Below are 18105 nucleotides of genomic sequence, written 5' to 3' on the forward strand. Positions count from 1 at the left end.
TTTAGGTGTAAACATCTACATTTCTAAACTATAAAGCTGGATGAAACTTCTCTGATTCCTCATGCTAAAACATTTGCTGCTGCAAAGTCCAGCTTTCTGCATAAAAAAAAAGCTGACAACAGCAAAAAATTGAAGAGATTCACTATCGTTCACACACTACCATAAGTTTACCTCCTCTATAGGAAGAGAGAGCTTTAGCACAGACAGTTTCCCATCCTGAAAGTGTTTACAAGACATTCTACTAATATCCCATTGAGTAATAAATGCATGTTTGTGTACTCTGCTGATACAGGATTTGAAGCAAAAAAGTTGAGTCCACAAAAAATTCAGTGAGGGAAATCAAATTGAAAAATAAATGTGACTATTTATGTATACTTATCTGTGATAAGGACTAAAGCAAAACTCTGTAGGATGACATTTCACTAATATAATACTTGCAGGAGAGCTCACAAGAAAATGGCCATTGGATAATGGCACAGATTTCTTCACCCCTTTTGGCTCCATGTGCATGGAGAGGCAAGAGCTCTGCACAGCCCCACAGTTCCCCTGATACTTCTGCTGATACTGAAAAGTGTTTCTGAGTGATCCATGTCTGCTTGCCATTTCCTAATATGAAATTTGCTTTTAGGTAGAAACTGTTGGAGAAATTAAGTTGCAAACAGCCAAGCTCAAAGCAATACTGCAAATGACACTAAGGGTTCTTTGCAGAATGTTTCAGAGCAATATACTCAAGTTTTAATGGCAGATGACAAAATAACATCTTTGCTGAATTTTTCACTTCTTCTTTAGCACCTTAGATAAACGACAACTTTTCTTACACTTCTTTCTCCTCAGAGTAGATATTTAATTTTAAATTTCATGGTATGTTGGAAAGAAAAAAACTCAAAAATGAATGACAAAATTGATCCACTGGGAAAAATAAAATCATGGATGGTCCCTCTGATGACTTCTGAGTGTTAGAGGTGTCCACTTGATTTCATGGATAATGCAGTTTCGAAATGGTCAGAGCTACCTTGCTCTATTACGGTCACTGAAGTTCAGGTATGGAGGTTTGGCTGAGTTTTCACTTCAATCCTTTTAAATCCAGAACAAAACAAACAAACAAAAAAAGAAACCATAAAAAGAAGAAGAAGAAGAAGAAGAAAAAAAAAAAAAGAAGAAAAGCTCAGGTAATAACATTTCCTGGATTTTAGCCTGTCAAAGCACACGGCTCAGAAGAAGAAGAAGAAGAAAAAAAAAAAAAGAAGAAAAGCTCAGGTAATAACATTTCCTGGATTTTAGCCTGTCAAAGCACACGGCTCCCACACTGCAGACTCACACAAAGTTCAGCTGAGTGAGCAGTAAAAGTGGAGGCAGAACACTGAGCATAAAATTAACAAATCATTTCAGTCTGACAGGGCTGAAGTTTTCTGTTTATGCAAAGCATGACCAGTACTCAGAAAGAGGGCACCATAAATGACAGTCCTCCTGGATGCCTTCAGTCTTGTTTTCTCACTAGTGACCTCGGAAAGCATTTGGATGTTCTCCTAAAGTGCGTGCCACAGCTCAGCAAGAAGTTTTGAGCTCAGAGTAGTGAGTGAAATCAATTGGACCTTAATGTTGTCAAAGGGCTCATTCTAAGAGATTTGTTCCTCTCTTTCCCAAAAAATGTATGAATTTTGGACCAGTAGTGGCTGGCACCATCAGTTTTAAGTCTTTGTGACAGGGAGTTTCTTCCCTGGCTAACTACAAACATCCAGCTCTTTATGGGGGACCAGAGACAATATGTCTTACAGAAGAAGTTATCTCTGTAATTAGTGCAGAGCTGGAGAAGGATGAGAGGATATTCTAGATGTCAGACTCCAGGAACAACACTAAGTGTCTCTTTGAGGCTATGTCCTTTAAGATGCACACAGCTGCTACTCAGCTAATTTTTCAATCCTGCAAGGTTAGTGAGATGTGTTCCAAGCAGAGGCTCAGGGTGATGCTGTTTCTGTGTGACAAGGGAGACATTTTCCTGTCTGATCCTCCCTGCCTACAGGGTGTTAGAGAGCAGGCTCAAGCAACCTCACTTGGAACTGTAGGGTAGAAACCATCATGATCTGTCCGTGAAACACCGTCCCTCTTGCTCTCTCCTTGGGCTCCTGGGCATTTCTGGTGCCATCAGCAGAGAAGACTGATGTAGGTCTGTACACCAGCTTCACTACAGGAGACTCTTGGGCGGGCTGACCAAGTCTGTCTGCATTCAAACGGGAAGTTTCCTGTGGAGGTTTCAAACTCCCAGTTTGAAACAGTGGTATCTCAGTGAAGGCAAGCAGGCACCTTCAAGGTGCAAGGTCTCTCCTAGTCCAGAGGTCCAAAAGCCGTCAGGTGGGACAGATGCTAAATACACCCATTTCTCCCTGCAGAGAGTTAAAGTGAGCTGAGAGATGATGGTTCTGTTGGCACCCCAAGGCAGGTGAAACAAATCCTTCCAGATCAGCTTCACTGATGGACAGCTGTGATGTTAGCAAGCCCCAGAGGGGGGTGAAAGCACTGGTCACTTCTTAGCAAAGAGAAAACCTCTCTAATATGGGAATATGTGTGTAGGTGTAGTGATAAAATCCTGTGTCTTACTGTGTTTGTACTGAGTGCCTAATTAGGAGCACATGCTGCTGGAGGGCAGAGTGCACCACCTATGCCAAGAGCCTCAGCTCCAGCTCCAAAGGAGGAGGGTAGGTGATTCCAAATATTGAAACAACTGAATTGTGATATGGTGTGTCACCAGCAGCCAATGGACAAAGCAGGTCCAAGATCCCTCACTTGCTCTTTGGTGGAAAGGGGGTGGTCAGGCTCTAGGCTTTCATCCAGGCAGACAATCTTCTGTATATCAAACCATGCTTCCTTCCCAGGACAGTCATGGCTGTGACCTGTAGTGCATCATTCACTGCCCTCATGTGCACACCTTGCAAGGGCATCATACCAAAGACAAAGCTATTCAGGGCAGTCAAATCAAGAAAATAATCATTACCTGTAAAACTACTGCAAGCTGATTTTCTTATTAAAATTTCAGTAATCTCTTTGCTTTTTTTTCCCTGACTGTGCTAAATCCCACACTTTTAGAAGCATCTCATTCCATTATATTTCCATTAACACTAGCCACCATATTAATAGCCTGAAAATACAGGTTGGTACATTTGTGCTGCTAATGAGCATTGCCCTCCCCTTCTCAAAAGACTTATGCTGTGAAAAATAAATATTAATGCTAATGCTTTGTAGTCCCCCCATGGACATATTTTAAAGACATCAGCAGGGTTTCCAGTTGATCACAAAGGTCTCATCTGTGTTTGGTTTGGAAACCAAGACACAGAGACTTATTATTGTCACTATTTGAGCACATTCACAGCTGGGCTAACAAAAAAAAATTGTCACATCAATGCAGGCTGCTACTCTGTCATCTTCTCCAGGCTTTCTGAAGGGTTTGTTCACAGGCAGAAACTCATTCTGGTGCCCCTCAGCAGGTCTTACTGACCCCTACCGTGGTGGGGTTGTGGTGGTACCCCTGCCCTGCAGTGACTGCACTTCTCCAGGTGGGTTTCTCTGCTCCACCTTATACTCCAAAACTGGCCTTTTCCTGCTGAAACCCAGCAGCCCCATATGGAGACACTGGTGAGCACAGTGGCCTGAAAAACTGAGGGAAGGAAATTTGTCAAGGATGTGCCATGCTGTGAGGAGGAAGTGTTGACACCAGTGGGAGCTGGACAAAGCCCCTCTGCTCTGTACAGTCCTTCCCTGTTAGTGGCCTTGCACACCTGCCTCTGTTCTTGCCAAGGTGTCAGCCAGGAGAGAATGCATGGGGCTCTCACTGGACCTAAGGATGGCAGAGGACACCAGTGAGGGGAGTGTTTCACCATGGACCAGCTCTGAGCCTCTTCTGAATCTCACCCCACTGGCTGCCAGCTGTGTTATGGGGCTGCCTCTGTCCCTGTCCCCACAGGACACTGGCCATTGCAGGCTCTGCCATGGGCTGTGAGTGCCCTGTTACAGAACACATAATTGCATCCCTTCAGAGTGCTGCTGAGAAAGCTGCCTTCACAGCCTGTCCTGCTGACATTAAAGGCAGCTTTTAGGGATGTTAAGATTTGGCTGGATTGGGAGCCTCAGAGACATCAAGATCACCCCTGGTTATGCAGATCATGCAGAATATAATCCCACTGAAAATTTGCTCCTAAGGAAGAAGGGTTCTTCCCTCCTTGACAGAACCAAGGAGGCAGAGGGGCTGAAGTGCCCTGGCATGCTGGGGTTCCCCCTGACAGCATGCCCACTTGCTGATGATTCACACCTGTGTTCATGGAAACAAAAGTTTATGGATTGCTTCAGTGTTTTACAGAACACTCTGTAAGCCCCAAGGGCTGGGAAAAGATCCCTATGGTTGGGCTCCCTGGTGGTGCTGGTGGTCTTGGGGTGCTAATGAAGCAATCAGAGGACAGAGAGCTCTGCTCTGGCAGTCACTGTGCAAGCAGCAGTGTTTACTTATGGTTTTCTAATTAGAGGGGGAGAAAAAGCAATATCCATGCCTGCCGTCTCCTGAGAGGAGATTGAATTTTAACATGTAATTTAAGGAAAAGATAGAGTTATCTTTTTTCAGGACCCAGACTAATCTCCCCTTTCCACAGGAGAGGATTAGGGTTAGGGTGCTGGGATTTGCAGTTTTAATCAGAGGAGACTTGACAACTTTCATTGTCTGCTCCAGATTACTCTGGTGTCTCCATATCCTCCCATTCCTTTGAATAATGAGGAGCCATGGACTGAATCCTATCTTCGTGATACTGCTGGACTTTTATGGCTTTGTGAAAATTGGCAGTAACTTAGGCTGCTGCCTCTCCTTTCAGAGAAAAATGAAGGTTTTGTTGGCATTGAGGTCTTGCCCTGCTCCCTTCAGTGACCCAAATGATCTGGAAAACTTAATAAACCTTTTTCTGCTGGTGGTGAGAACAGCAGGTCCAATCCTGCCTGATGAGATGGGAGACTCGAGGAGACTTGAGGAGACTCGAGGAGAGGAGAGGAGTCTGTCTCTCTGACCTCATGATAGGTTTAAGCCCACAGCCTCAGGAAGCCCAAAGGTTTAGAGGGGAAAAATAGTATTATTCAGGACTAAATGATTTAAGAAATTGATTAATTATTATAAATGGTTTGTTTTATGTGCAATAGTAATTTTGTTAGTATGGGCCAATGTATTTTGGCAAGTATCTATTTATTTACACAAAATGAAAATGAAATCTCATCCCCCTTATTGAAGTAGAAACAAACCTGGCCTTTTCTTGCCTCAGAAGTCTGTTCTGCTGAGTTCTGTGGCCAAACCCAATCTCACCTCTGTCTTTGCATGGCCAGTCTGCCCTGCTGTACTGACTTCACTGCTGCCAGTGCCCTCACAGGGCGAATCTGAGGGATCAGCTCTTCATTGTGCAATCAGAAAACCAATGGCTCAGCAATGACCAAACCTGAGATGAAGATAACTGTCTTGGTTGAGGAGCTAACATAGTGTCCATCTACCTGACAACAAAAAGAAGCTTAATTTTTCTTTCAGCTGGGATGGCTGGGAAAATACATTTAGGCTAGTGGCAGAGATTTTTTTCTTTTTAATCAAAAAAATGTATTTTTTTTTACTAGTTTCTATTATTTTTTTTTTGTGAAGAAGACAATTTGTGATTATGTATTGATTTTGACTGTGTTTTGCCATTCTGTTTTAGTGAAGTTTGAGGTGGACCGTCTGGCAAAATCCTTGGAGGGGAGAAATACAGAAATACAGAAAGACCTGAAAACCCTGACCTTTTCAATCTTCCAAGGGACCTTTTCAATCTCCTTTGACATAATCCTCTGCTGTGAAAATCATCAGAAGCTATGGGATTCCTTCTAATGGGGAAATTAAAGCAGATTTCAGAACTTCAAAAGTTACCGTGACACCGAAGTGCATTGCCACCCTCCAGCCGCCCCTGTGCCGTGCCTAGCCAGGAGCTTTAACCTGACCTTCAGCTGGCCTTGGCCCTTAACTCCCCTCTGCTGGCCACCACTTCACCTCCTCCTACTCAAGAGCACTTCAGCTTATGAGTGGCAGGTCTGTCCCAAAGATGCCAATAAGCATCCCCCAGGAGAGAGTTGAAGAGAGGAGGATGTAGGGGACGCTTCTGTGTGGGGTGTGTGGGGAAGAGCTTTCCTTCTGGCTCTTGGAGGCAGGACACATGCAGCAGGACCCAGCAGCTGAGGGAACTCATGGCTCCAGCTCTCTAGATTGAAGCATGGTGAATAAAAGACACTTTTACTTTGAGCTGGGTGTGAGAGAATCTGATGTATCACATGAAAACCTCCTGCTTGCTCGGGAAAATAACCCTGAACAATTTCTCAGGAGCAGCAGTGATCCAGAAAGGGAGAAAGCACGTGCATAGTAAAAAGAAAATAATGATTCCCTCAGCATTGGTGTATTTACATGGATTAGAGACAGATGTGCCTATGTTTGAGGTTGGATACTCTTGGCCTAGGGGTACAAGAATCTCCATCCACTGTATTCCCTGAAGTGTCCTGATATGGCCCAAAATGGCCCTAAGTCTGATATTGTACTTCCTGTGAGAAAACACCAAAATTTGTGCAAGACTCTCTTGTCATTGTTTTGGATTAATCTCAGTCATGTCAGTGAACCTGCTGGCATGAAAATTGACCTTTTTCCTATTTCTACTCCTGACCTCTACTGCCTGATGTAGGACTGATCAGCTTTCAGTCAAAGCCGGTATTTTTATAAACAAATCTGGAAGCAAATTGAGTTTGCATTCAGTCTCTTGGTCTATAATGTAGTTTTCATTGATGCAATAAGCTTGCAGAATTAATTTCTTCTGAGAGTCTTTATTTGTTAACAAGAGCAAGGCTATTCCAGTGAAGCATTTCTACTATAGCATTTTAAATACAGAGACATTTTAATCTCTCAGATGCTCTCATTAAACTTAGTGGCTTAAAATATGTGACTCCATCTGGACAGTTTCAGGCATAAAGAATTTGTCATTTGTTAAAAACCACTCATATCCTTCCTGAATCCACCCTTGGTTTGTCTGTAGCTCTGGGAAAACCAATTTTTTTTTTTTTTTTTTTTTTTTTTTTTACAGATGTCTGCAGCCTCCTGCATTACCTTGTCACTTCCAGAAAATAGGATTTCTCACCTACAGATGGTGAGGAGAGAGGAGGGTAGCCGTAAACATTAGGTTGAAATTACTTGTCAAGTTTGATCAATTCACAGAAAGACAAAAATCCCTTTTGAAAAGGCACAGTTGATTTTTGAAGATTAGTGGCGGTGTCCTCTCAGCTCCTTTGTTTGGGTAAATCATACAAGGGTGCAGTTTATTACCTAAATAAGGGATACATTTGCATGTAGATGGTACATAAATTATTTAATTCTGTGCTGGACGGTGCAATAAACAACCCCTCTCCTACATACACACACACAAACACAAACACACACACATTCACCTACCCAGGACTTATGGCACAGGGGGTGTTTTTTTACTTTGTGTTTTCTTTTCCCTTTTATTGCCTTGTAAGTATTATTATTTGACAAAGCACTAGGGAAGGAGTACATGAATCTATTAAAGTTAACAAAGCTCCATCGTGACACAAAACTCATGAAAGTAGACAAATAAATCTTCCATAATGTGGAATAGCTGGTCCCTAGCTCTTCAAGGAATGAAGAAGCAGTTGAACACTAATCTGAGTCCTGCTGTTCTTGGGGTGACTTCTTGTTGCAGCAATTTCTCCTTACAATTTAGCCATGCCATGATGTATTAATTACCATCTGTGTGCTCTGTTTAATGGGAGCATTAAGAGACAATACCTGTTTTGTTCCCTCCCAGAATAGCGATTATTCCTATAAATAAGGAAGATGAGTGAGTGTGTGAGATGAGTGTGCCTGTGCCAGAAAGCACAGAAAACAGTTCTTGATCTGCTTCATGCTTTTATGGCCCACCAGCACAGACTGCTAACAGGCAGGCAGTTGGCTCTCTCTGACAGGAAGAAAAAAAAAGATACGTTTCCAGAGCACTACTCTTCCTGCTCTGATTTTCAGCTGGTTTTCCTTCAGAAATGTAGTTTACACAGGCCTGCATCATTCAAAGTCCTTATCATGCCCAAGCCATTGGGCAATTTTGCCTGGGTACACCAGAGTTGGGGATGGCTCTGCCTCCCCACCAGCAGCTGCATCCCAGCCTGGATCTGGGTTCTGCTCTGCCCATGCTCCTAACAGACATCAGCAAGTCTTTCCCTCTGCCCTGGCTCCCTCCCAGAGCAGTGGGATGTCCATTCCCAGGGGAAGTCTGTTTGTGAGCCAAAGGGGCAGACAAGGAATCAGTGGTATGCCACAAAAGCAAGTGTCCCAGGCTAACCTGCGGCTGCCAAGTGGGTTTTGGGTGTAGAGGTGACCAAGATGAAGACAGGGAACTCCCAGTGGTGCCTGCAACTGAGGCAGCGAATCGTGAAAAAGAGTCAAAGACCCTCTTCATAAAAAATACCCTGAACCCCTGTCTTGAGCTGTGTGGAAATCCATCTGAAGTGTTATGAAAGCCTGCTCTGACCCACTTTGTTTGCTGATCACATATGAACAGCCTCAGGAAAAATAAAGCAACTCTTGATTCTAGTTGTTTTCTTCTTTGTCCATTACAATTTCATTTTCCTAAGATTAAGGAGAAAAAAATTGAAGACCCAAACAGCCTCATGTTTCTGAATATTTTGCAGCAGCAGAAAGAAACAAAATGAAACAACCCCTGAAATTATTGCATTTTCAAAAAGAATCATCATCTCATTGTGCAGATGGTGTGCGCCAGGCCCTCATTAGCATCTTGCACTATTTTTAGTCCCTCTTCTTGCTGCACATGAAATCTGGCTGTGTTAAAGGAGTTACCACAATGCCTGCCCCAAACATCATTTTGGTCCACAAAAGGCCCTGTGCCCTTTCCTGCCTGAGGTTTTAAGGCAAAAATGACTTCTCTGCAAATCAGTGTCTGCTTTGCAACCAACAGTGTGTTTGTCCCTGGGTAAATGGAGGAAAATTACGTCTCACATCTCCTTCCTCTATCATCAGCAATTTTTTGTGTTGTGAAGAAAGTTAATCATGAAAGGGATGCAGCTGTCCTGTTTGAACTTTGGTGAAAGAAAGGCTAAGATTGCTCTGGCAGGCCAGAAAAATGAGGACAATGAAAATCAAATTCTCTGTTTGCTGCTGAACTGGAGCCCAGTGCTAACCCACAGCCCAAGATGCTCCTTTGGTAACCTTTTGTTATTGCCAGCTGGTAAAGGAGTGATCTTCCTTGGCAATTTTAACGTATGGGAAGAGTGCAAGCACAAAGTACCCTTTGCTCCTAGCCTATGGGGTTTGGGATAGGTTTCAGTCTGTTTTTCCTGGGGATCTGAACCCCCAAAAGAGTGGAGGTTGATGTGAGCAATGTAAGGATTTTATTCCTTGCCTCCCAAAGTCGATGTCTAAATACCTGAAATGTATCACATCCTCAAAATGCCCTACCTCCACCTTCCACAAGAGAAGCTGTAGGTCACCTGGGCAAATGCAGACATCTCCCACGTGTCTAAAATCAAAGGGGGTAACACCCATGCTTCGTGCCCAGTGGGAGAAGCTATTTCTTGTAGTCCCTTTGAGTCTACTTCCATTTGCAGATACAGCAGGGAGTTTCAGGTGCCTCCACTCTGGATCAGATGGAGTTCTCTTTCACTTTTTTTCTGAATTATTTAGCTTGATGTCCCTTTCAGCTAAGATCCAGAGGAATGAATGGTAATGAGGCAGTAATTTGTATGAGAGACAACAGGTCAGCTGAAGGTATCCTGCTCTGAGAGGAGGGTGGAGGTTACTTCAATAAACCATGAATATTCATCTTGCATGTCTGGTCAGTTTTGATCATTCAGCTGAATTTTCAAGCAATTTCTATCAAGCTTCATGAGTGCCTGAAACAGGTTTTGGCAATAAGAAGGAAAAGAAAAAAAAAACAACACATGTTAAAAGGGATTGACAGGCAATAGGGTTAGAGATCCTGCCCAAATCTGAACTTGAAATACCAACCTGAAATTAAGTAATTAATCTGTGAAGGTCTTTGATAACTTATGTGGTAATGCTAAAGTATATTCCCTGTTAATTGTCCAGAAGAAAAAAACCCAAACAGACAAAAATCGATGCCCAAAGCCTGCAAGAAATGAGGAGCAGATTCAAGTTGTTTCCATTTAATGAAATGACAGAAATATTAGAGAATGTCAAGAGTCCCTTTCTTTGTTTCCCCACAGGACCAGCTTTGGGCCATACATAGGTCCAAAACTCTGATTCTTATGTGAATTTTCAAGCTCCTGATGCAAATTGCAGGTGGTGCTAAATCCAGCTGATGAGGGACAGTGGAAGCAGGAGTACAGGGACCTCTTTTTTGTGTGAGTGATGGTGACACTTTTCTCTTCAAACCAGTTGTGACTGTAGAAGATTAAATGTAGCAAACAAATTGTAAGACGAGCTTTAGCAGGCAATGCATTTTGGCATTTTTTTCTTTTCTTCCTAGTATTTCATTTCAACTGTCTCATGATACACCACCCTCTTCATAAAAGTAGCCCTCCAATGCAAGCAGGTGATACAAGCTGAGAATGTCAAATAGGATTTGCATGGCACAAATTGTGAAATGTTTTACAGATACCCACAGAAAGCTTTATCGCTGCTCTTTCATGTGATACATCATCATACGGATTTCTAGGAGATTATATACATTGGTTCAGATTAAGAAATTCCCTCTGAGGTACCACTGCATGTTAAATTAGAGCACTTCATGCAATGTAACATGTTAAATCAAAGTCAAATATTTGCAGAAACAGTGGCATATGAATGAAAACAAATACAAATATATGTCAAAATATGTGTGAAGAAAAACACTGCTTAGGATTTGTACAGTAAATAATCCATTCCTATGCTACTTTCTTTACTGAAATTCCAATCTGGCATCATTTGCCTGAGTTCAGGCAGGTTATTTGTGCTTGTCTTCAAGTCTGTGCTTGACCAATGGCATCCTGGCCTGTGTCAGCAACAGTGTGGTCAGCAGGACTAGAGATTGTCCCCTTGTACTCAACACTGGTGAGGCCACAGCTCAAATCCTGTGTTCAGTTCTGGGCCCCTCACTATACGAAGGACTCTTAGGTGTTGGAGTGTGTCCAGAGAAGGGCAATGGAGATGGGAGAGGGTTTGGAGCACAAGTCTGATGAGGAGCAGCTGAGGGAGCTGGGGGTGTTTAGCCTGGGGAAAAGGAGGCTCAGGGGGAACTTTATCACTTCTACAACTGCCTGAAAGGAGGGTGCAGCCAGGTAGGGTCACTCTCTTCTCCCAGGTAACCAGCAACAGGATGAGAGGACGAAGCCTCAAGCTGCTCCAGGGGAAGTTCAGGTTGGACATCAGGAAGAATCCCCCCATCCCTAGAGGTATTTGAAAGATTTGAGATGTGGCACTGAGGGACATGGTTTAGAGGCGGCCTTGGCAATGCTGTGTTAATGGTAGGACTCAATGATCTTGGACATCTTTTCCAACCTAGACAATTCTATGGTTCTGTAAGGATCAGCTTTGCACTGTCTATCCAAAAAAAAGAATAGCTTCAATTTCTCAAAGGGTTCATTTTCTTGCCATAGTAGCACAGTGATACTGCTTGAATTTTAAAAGAGGAAATGGGCTTTTGCAATTCTGTCATTGATGCTCACAGATGGACACACCTCAGCGTCTCAGAGAATAATCTAAGCATTTGGATTAAGTGACCTGAACTGTCATTAATGATGCAGCAGTCATCTTCCAGAAAACCCTCTCTTTCCTAGTCCTCTGCCAAGTTCCAGGGGTGCTCACCTTGCCAGCCCATCTCCAAGCACCAAGCACTCCTTAGGGAACTCCTTGATGTCTCTTTCTAACTCACTGGAACTGGAAGGATGTCTCTCAGTCTCTTTCTGGTTTTCTGACTGCTGTGTGATTTGTGATGCCTTGTGCTAGTCTGCCTTAGGGTTCAATGTGTCTGTCCTGGGAAATGACACTATGCTATGGCATGTGGCATCTAACACAAGGCTGAGGAGAAGCCCAGGATCACCTAACCCTCTGGGGATATGAATGCTTGTGCAATTATCTTGACATATTACAAAGGTGATTTGGGTTCACCTTTTCAGCTGGAAAATGCTCATTTTAAGAGAATTAGAGAGAGGGCCTTTAAGCATTGGAAAGGTATGAGATTGCTGCCTGTGGAGGAACAAGGAGAGTTTTGTGGGGTGTTTGGGAGGGGGGCAAGGCTGCTTGCCAGGGAAGAAATGTGGGAGTGGGCTAATGAGAGGATAGCCAGCTTTTCTTGTGGGTGGTGACCCCATACCCCATGACACTGAGCTGGAGCTGCAGCCTGAAGGCTGTGGTCAGAGGGACTGAGGATCATGCTTGTGGTCATGCATCTCCATGAACACAATCAAAATCTCCCCTAGATGAAGTGATCTGAATGTGGTTATCACCACTGGATGAGAAGAGAGCAGTAAGCCATGGGGATTTTAGTGATAATGAAGATGCTTCCCAGCATCACCACTGTAATTTCTTCCTTTCCCCAGAGAGCCTGAGGCTAAAAATTTTTGAAGCTCTCCTGATCACAGCCTCACATGGGAGCTAGCCACAAGCAGTCACTAACTACAGAGCCCTTTTCTGACACACTCCCACTTGAGTACAAATAAGTCCCCAGTCCAGTTCGATTAGTGCTTCTCTGATCAGAGACAACTCCCATCGAGTCTTTTAACATGCAATTATACTTTGAAAGGTCACTCTGGGAAAACTGTGCCATGAGGCTCCATGTTTATTGACTCCCTTCCCTGAGCAATTTGCTCAGTTTACATGTAATGAATAAAAGCTGTTCTTGGCTGCTGCCCAACCTGACTGGTCTAAAAGCCGAGCTGTGTCAGCCTTCTGCCAGGGCATTAACACCAAAACTAAAGGTTGCTCCAGAAAAGCCTCTTGACCTAGGAGTGTCTTTTTCCTATCACCTTTGCATTTGGACACATTACCATAATCCCCATTTCCCATAATCAGTATCAGCACTTCTCATTCTTGTTCTGAGCTGCTGCTGAAGTCCACTAGTAAATGCACCCAAATTAAATTTTGCTATCATTTGTCCCACTGTCAATTTTCACCTGCATATTAACTTCTAACTTAACTGTGATGGTTCAGAGATGTCTCTAGAACTGGCTGATGTGTCTGTTCAAGGCAGACAGGAGAGGAGAATGGGGTTTGTTTTGTTAGACAGTGTATCAGCCTTGCAGATGGGTGTAATGTGTAGGGTTAATTTAGCTCCAGGATGGGCAGCTGGCCCACCATGGCTGAGCAAGTGTCTTAACCTGACAAAGTTGGGACTGCTACGGCAGGATGGCTTCTGATGCTTGTGCTGTAGTCAGACCACAGACCTCCCAGCAAAGGCAGGGTGAATGTAATAGCTTTTCCAAGTCTGGGGCTGGGAAAGATCATTCTGATCTCGTGGCCAGATGGTGCAGAGGGGGTGTTTGCAGCAAGTCTGCACCTAGGGGAGTATCACTAAGTTTGGAGAAGAGCTATGCTGTGCCCACAGAGGTAAGTCATGTCACTGAGGAACTGAGAGCCCATCTCAGCTGCCAGCCTTCAAGGCCAAATGGGGAGTGCAACCTCCACTGCATGTGGAAACTTCCTAAGTCATGGCAGGGCTTTCACTTAGGTTGCAGTTTGAGTGAAGATGAGTGTGTTTTGCAGAAATAAATCCTCTGATATGTGGAAACATGATATTATGGCTCATATACAAAGATTTCTCCATATTTGAGTCAGTGCTCTCTGGTGTTTCTCTCTGAGCACACCATGGGTTCTCCAGGATGAACCCCCCTGAGGTGTTCACTGCAGGCCTCAGTGCCTGGAGATCTCCATGGCTGATGATTCAGTTGTGGTTCATCCAGGCTTCCAGGGGAGAGAAGAGCAATCAGGAGGCATGGGTGAGGCGTGATCCAGCACAGACAGTGGTTATGGTTATGTGCTTGCCCTCAGTACACTAAGGACATATCTCATGCAGAAATCCTTTTTTAACATGACTTCTCAGTGACTACACAACCGCCAACACATGCCAGGCCTGTGTAATAGGCTGGAAGGCCAATGAGTTTGCCATAATCCACAGCCTGGCTGTCAGCATCAGCCAGTGCAGACATACACTGCTGGAGGGCCCAGGTTTAATCTCCACTGGCTTTCAGCGTGGGAGTTTATCACTCACAGTCACTGTACAATTGCAGCAACAATTTACAGTCTGCCAGGAATCCAGCCAGTCCTCCTCATACCTGGGGCTGCCCCTGTCTTCTGCCAATCCAGCAGAGGAGCTGCGTGCAGGCTTACCCACAGGAAGCCGGATAAATCTCTTTGGCAGCTCTCACACTGGTCATACCATCCAGTGGATATTTATACTCTTCTTTTGCACTCCTGATTAAGTATTTCTTAGCAAAAACTCTGGAAGTGACAGTGCAGTAGCTGTGACATGCTGAAATTCAACCCTCTCTGCCTACTGGAATTATTTCCCAACATGCCATAAGAAACTGCTGCCCAGAGGCAGCAGCAATGTGTTTCTGCTTCACTCAGGACTCTTGCAGCTGATTTTCTTTTCATTCAGTATTTCTTTGAGTAATCAGGGTAGTCCTGAGACTGTCAATCTTCTGGATATCTCCCTCCACATCTCAATTACACAGAAACACACACCTCTCCTGAAGCTCACTTTAAATTATGACCCCTTTCAATAACAGTTTCTACTTTTAAAGATGTTATCAGCCCTCACTGTGTTATTATGGTATGTTAGTATATTACACAATTATTCATTTGTGTTACTGTAGTTCCCAGAAATCGATCTCTGGATCAGAACCATACTGTGGAAGTTGCAGTAGCACCCAGCCATGTTTTGAAGTCTTCTGTCATTGTCAGAAGCCAGAGAGGAACCTGTATCCTGAAATAAGAAATATCTGATGGTGATAAGAATGGGCCTAATGTTTCTGATGTGCCGGATCCTGGTTTAATTCTCAAAGCTGAGGGAGAAATTCACATTGATTTTGGTTGCTGTTAAACTGAACCACTCTAGAATGGTAACATCCAGTTTTGTGGCCCAGCTATTTGCCAGTTTGTTGGGAAAGAACCCAGACCGATCCCTGTGGGTGTATCTAGTGGTCCTGCTGTGAAAGGCAGAGGCAGAGATGTAAGGCTTGCCTGCATCATGCACTCATGCTGAGGAGCCTTGCAGAGCCTCTGTGGAGCCTTGCTGTCTCCTGCCCTGAAACCTTCTCAGCCTAAAAGTCAATATCAGTAGATATTTAGGGAACAGTCTCAGAGTCATCAAAGGCTTCAAGCCAGCTGCTTGGCAGCTGCTGTCTTCAGTGTCTGAAGCAGAGATTGCAACATGAAGAAAATTTCTACATAGACTGTGCTTCCCAGTCTGGATTCATCTTGAACAGGTGGAAGATGTAGTGCTTTCCCTACAGTCTGCTCACCAGGCAGTCTGCTCTGAAAACAAAGATCCTTTCCAGACTTGTTTCATACATTAAAGTGCTTGCTTTACTTTTTAAAATGGTCTCACTTAGCAGAGAAAGAAAGAATATCTGAGATTTTCCTGAACTCAAGCCAGTAGGACCTGACTGGCAGTGAAATATCTCTTGCTATGCAGACATCCAGTCTCAGCAATAAGAAAAGTGCTTTTAAGATCACCTGGAAACTCTGCCCTAAATCTCACATTTGCATTTGAATAAGTTTATTTCTTTGTCTAAAAGCTCTGATTTTTCAGTCTGTACTGCATGGATGTTGAAGCATTTCATCACTGTTGCTATGAAAGTTCAAAGCCATTTATCTTCAATAAGGTTATTTGATGCAATTTCAAACAGGAAGAACCTCTCTGTCCTGGAGCTTTCCACAAGATTAAGTGATGTATTCAGATAGGCAATGTCTCAGGAGGATTTTCCCTACCTGGAAGACATAAAGCTCATTCTGGTAGATGGACAGCAGGCTTTGCAATTGGTGTTTCCCACTTGCCTTCCACTACAGCTTGTTAGTTTCTTTCTTGGGGGCTGGCATCCTTTTGTGAAAGTACTGTGAGATGAGCCATCTTTGCAATGAAAGCTAGTCCTCATTCTTTCCTTTAAGTTCATCACTGCCTCCTAATCTTTCACATGTATTTTCTGGAGTGGCATAGCCCAAAGGGAGATAAGAAAGCTATGCTTTAGTCTCCTGCCTGTGTGGAGAGAGGGAGAAAGAATGAGTGTTCGTAGTCCTAGTCAGGGGTATGAGGTAGAGGTTTAATGTGATGCTTTGCCAAAGATTTTTTTGTGCAATTTTCAGCAAGTAGTTTACTGTCCTAGTGGGATCTATGCAGGTGAAAGACAGCAAAACTGTCTGGCATCGGGATCTGGAGGAATCCTTATCAGCTGCAGGGAGCTGGGTACCCACCAAACCCAAGGGAGCAGGACTGGAGCTGGGTGTTTGGACTCCAGATGCAGCACCCTTGTGCAGGACATTCACATGCAGACCCAGCTGATCTGATCAGCTGCACTGCTCCAGAGACAAGGTTCCCGGGAGAGGAGAGACCCTTGTGGCCAGGTAGAAGGTGCTGATGAGGAATGTCTCTACACAGAGACTCCTGCTGTTTGCAGCTCCCAGGAGGTCCGCTCACTTTCCTGGCAGCCCTGCTGTGACTGCACTCCGAGGGGTTCCTGCTGAGTACTTTCTGTCTGGATGATGAGCTCAGCCCTCAGCTCTATGTGCACACCTCTGGAGCCTGCAGGTGCTGCCCTGTGCTACCCTGCTGTGAAACCCTCTCTGTTTCTGCAGGCTCATCTCTGCAGAAGATGAATCATATTTGTGTGTGAAGAGTTCTGGTGCTGACACATGGCAATCTTTGTTTTCCACCCTTCACTCTGATGGTGTGAGCAGGCAGAGTTTATTGAACTAAAAAAACAAAAACAAAAAAACCCAAATAAACCCCCACACAAACAAAAAAAACCCTTACACTTGTGTCTGAACAGTTCAAAATCTGCAGCTCTTCCGTGTGAGAAGATGTTTCTGATTCAATTGCAGATGAAGCACATCTGAGTCTGTTCTGACAGACTCTTCTCCAATCAAAGTGTTTCTCAGGTGTGTGTTAGACTAGAAAAACAGATAAATCACCTATACCACAGCACTGTCAACTGGATTTAGTTCCTCTGATGCACAAAAGAGAGAGCCATGCAGTAGCATCCAACAACTTATTTTAAGTGACTCATTTTGCTATAACCCTAGCTTATCCAGAATTTACCACCTCTTGTTCCTTCAGTGGTTTACTGGCCTGTATTCACAAGGATGGTATGAACCAGAGAGTGTGGTATCAAGTCCAGTGAGGACTACAGCCCTACTTCTCAACAAGCCCTACAGCCAGCACTGGCACAGCAAGATCCTTTGTCATCTTCAAGATGATGAGACTCAGGATGCTTCAGCTGATTTATAAGGAGTCATGGATATATGATGTGAGCTTAATTCATAACGGGATCGAGCTGAAAGCACTAATGCTGTTTTACTGCAGATCTGACATTTACATTCACACGGTGTCTGATGGATAGTGTAGAAGAACCAAAGTAGGTTTTCTAGTGGGTCTGGTAGCAATCCATCTGTCTCAGCCTGATGAAATTATTGTTCCAATTTGCTAAACTAAGCACAAGAAAATCCATCTGTGAACAGAGATATGTAAAAATCCTAAAAATAAAACCACAAACCCAAAGCAAATATTTTGTCCATGTAAAAAATATAAAAAAAAAAACCAACTGAAAACCCACCAAATCAAGGAAGTAACATCACTCTCAGATAGGTAGGAAAACAGAATTTTGCAACAGCTGCATAGCAATTTTGAAAGACCTCATTTTCTCCTGCTCCACATGAGGGGTACTTCCTTACTTCAAAGACATGTAAGGCTGTGTTCTTCACGGGAAGGCAGGAATTCAGATTTTATGCATTATAAAGATGCAAAATATTAGAGTTCAAAATTAGGTTTAGAAGCTCTGATTTCAGATCAAATTTAGGAAGCCAAGCTTCAGCTGCCTTTCAGCCATAAACCGAGATGT

Source organism: Parus major, chromosome 1, assembly GCF_001522545.3.
Source record: "Parus major isolate Abel chromosome 1, Parus_major1.1, whole genome shotgun sequence".
Lineage (NCBI taxonomy): Eukaryota > Metazoa > Chordata > Aves > Passeriformes > Paridae > Parus > Parus major.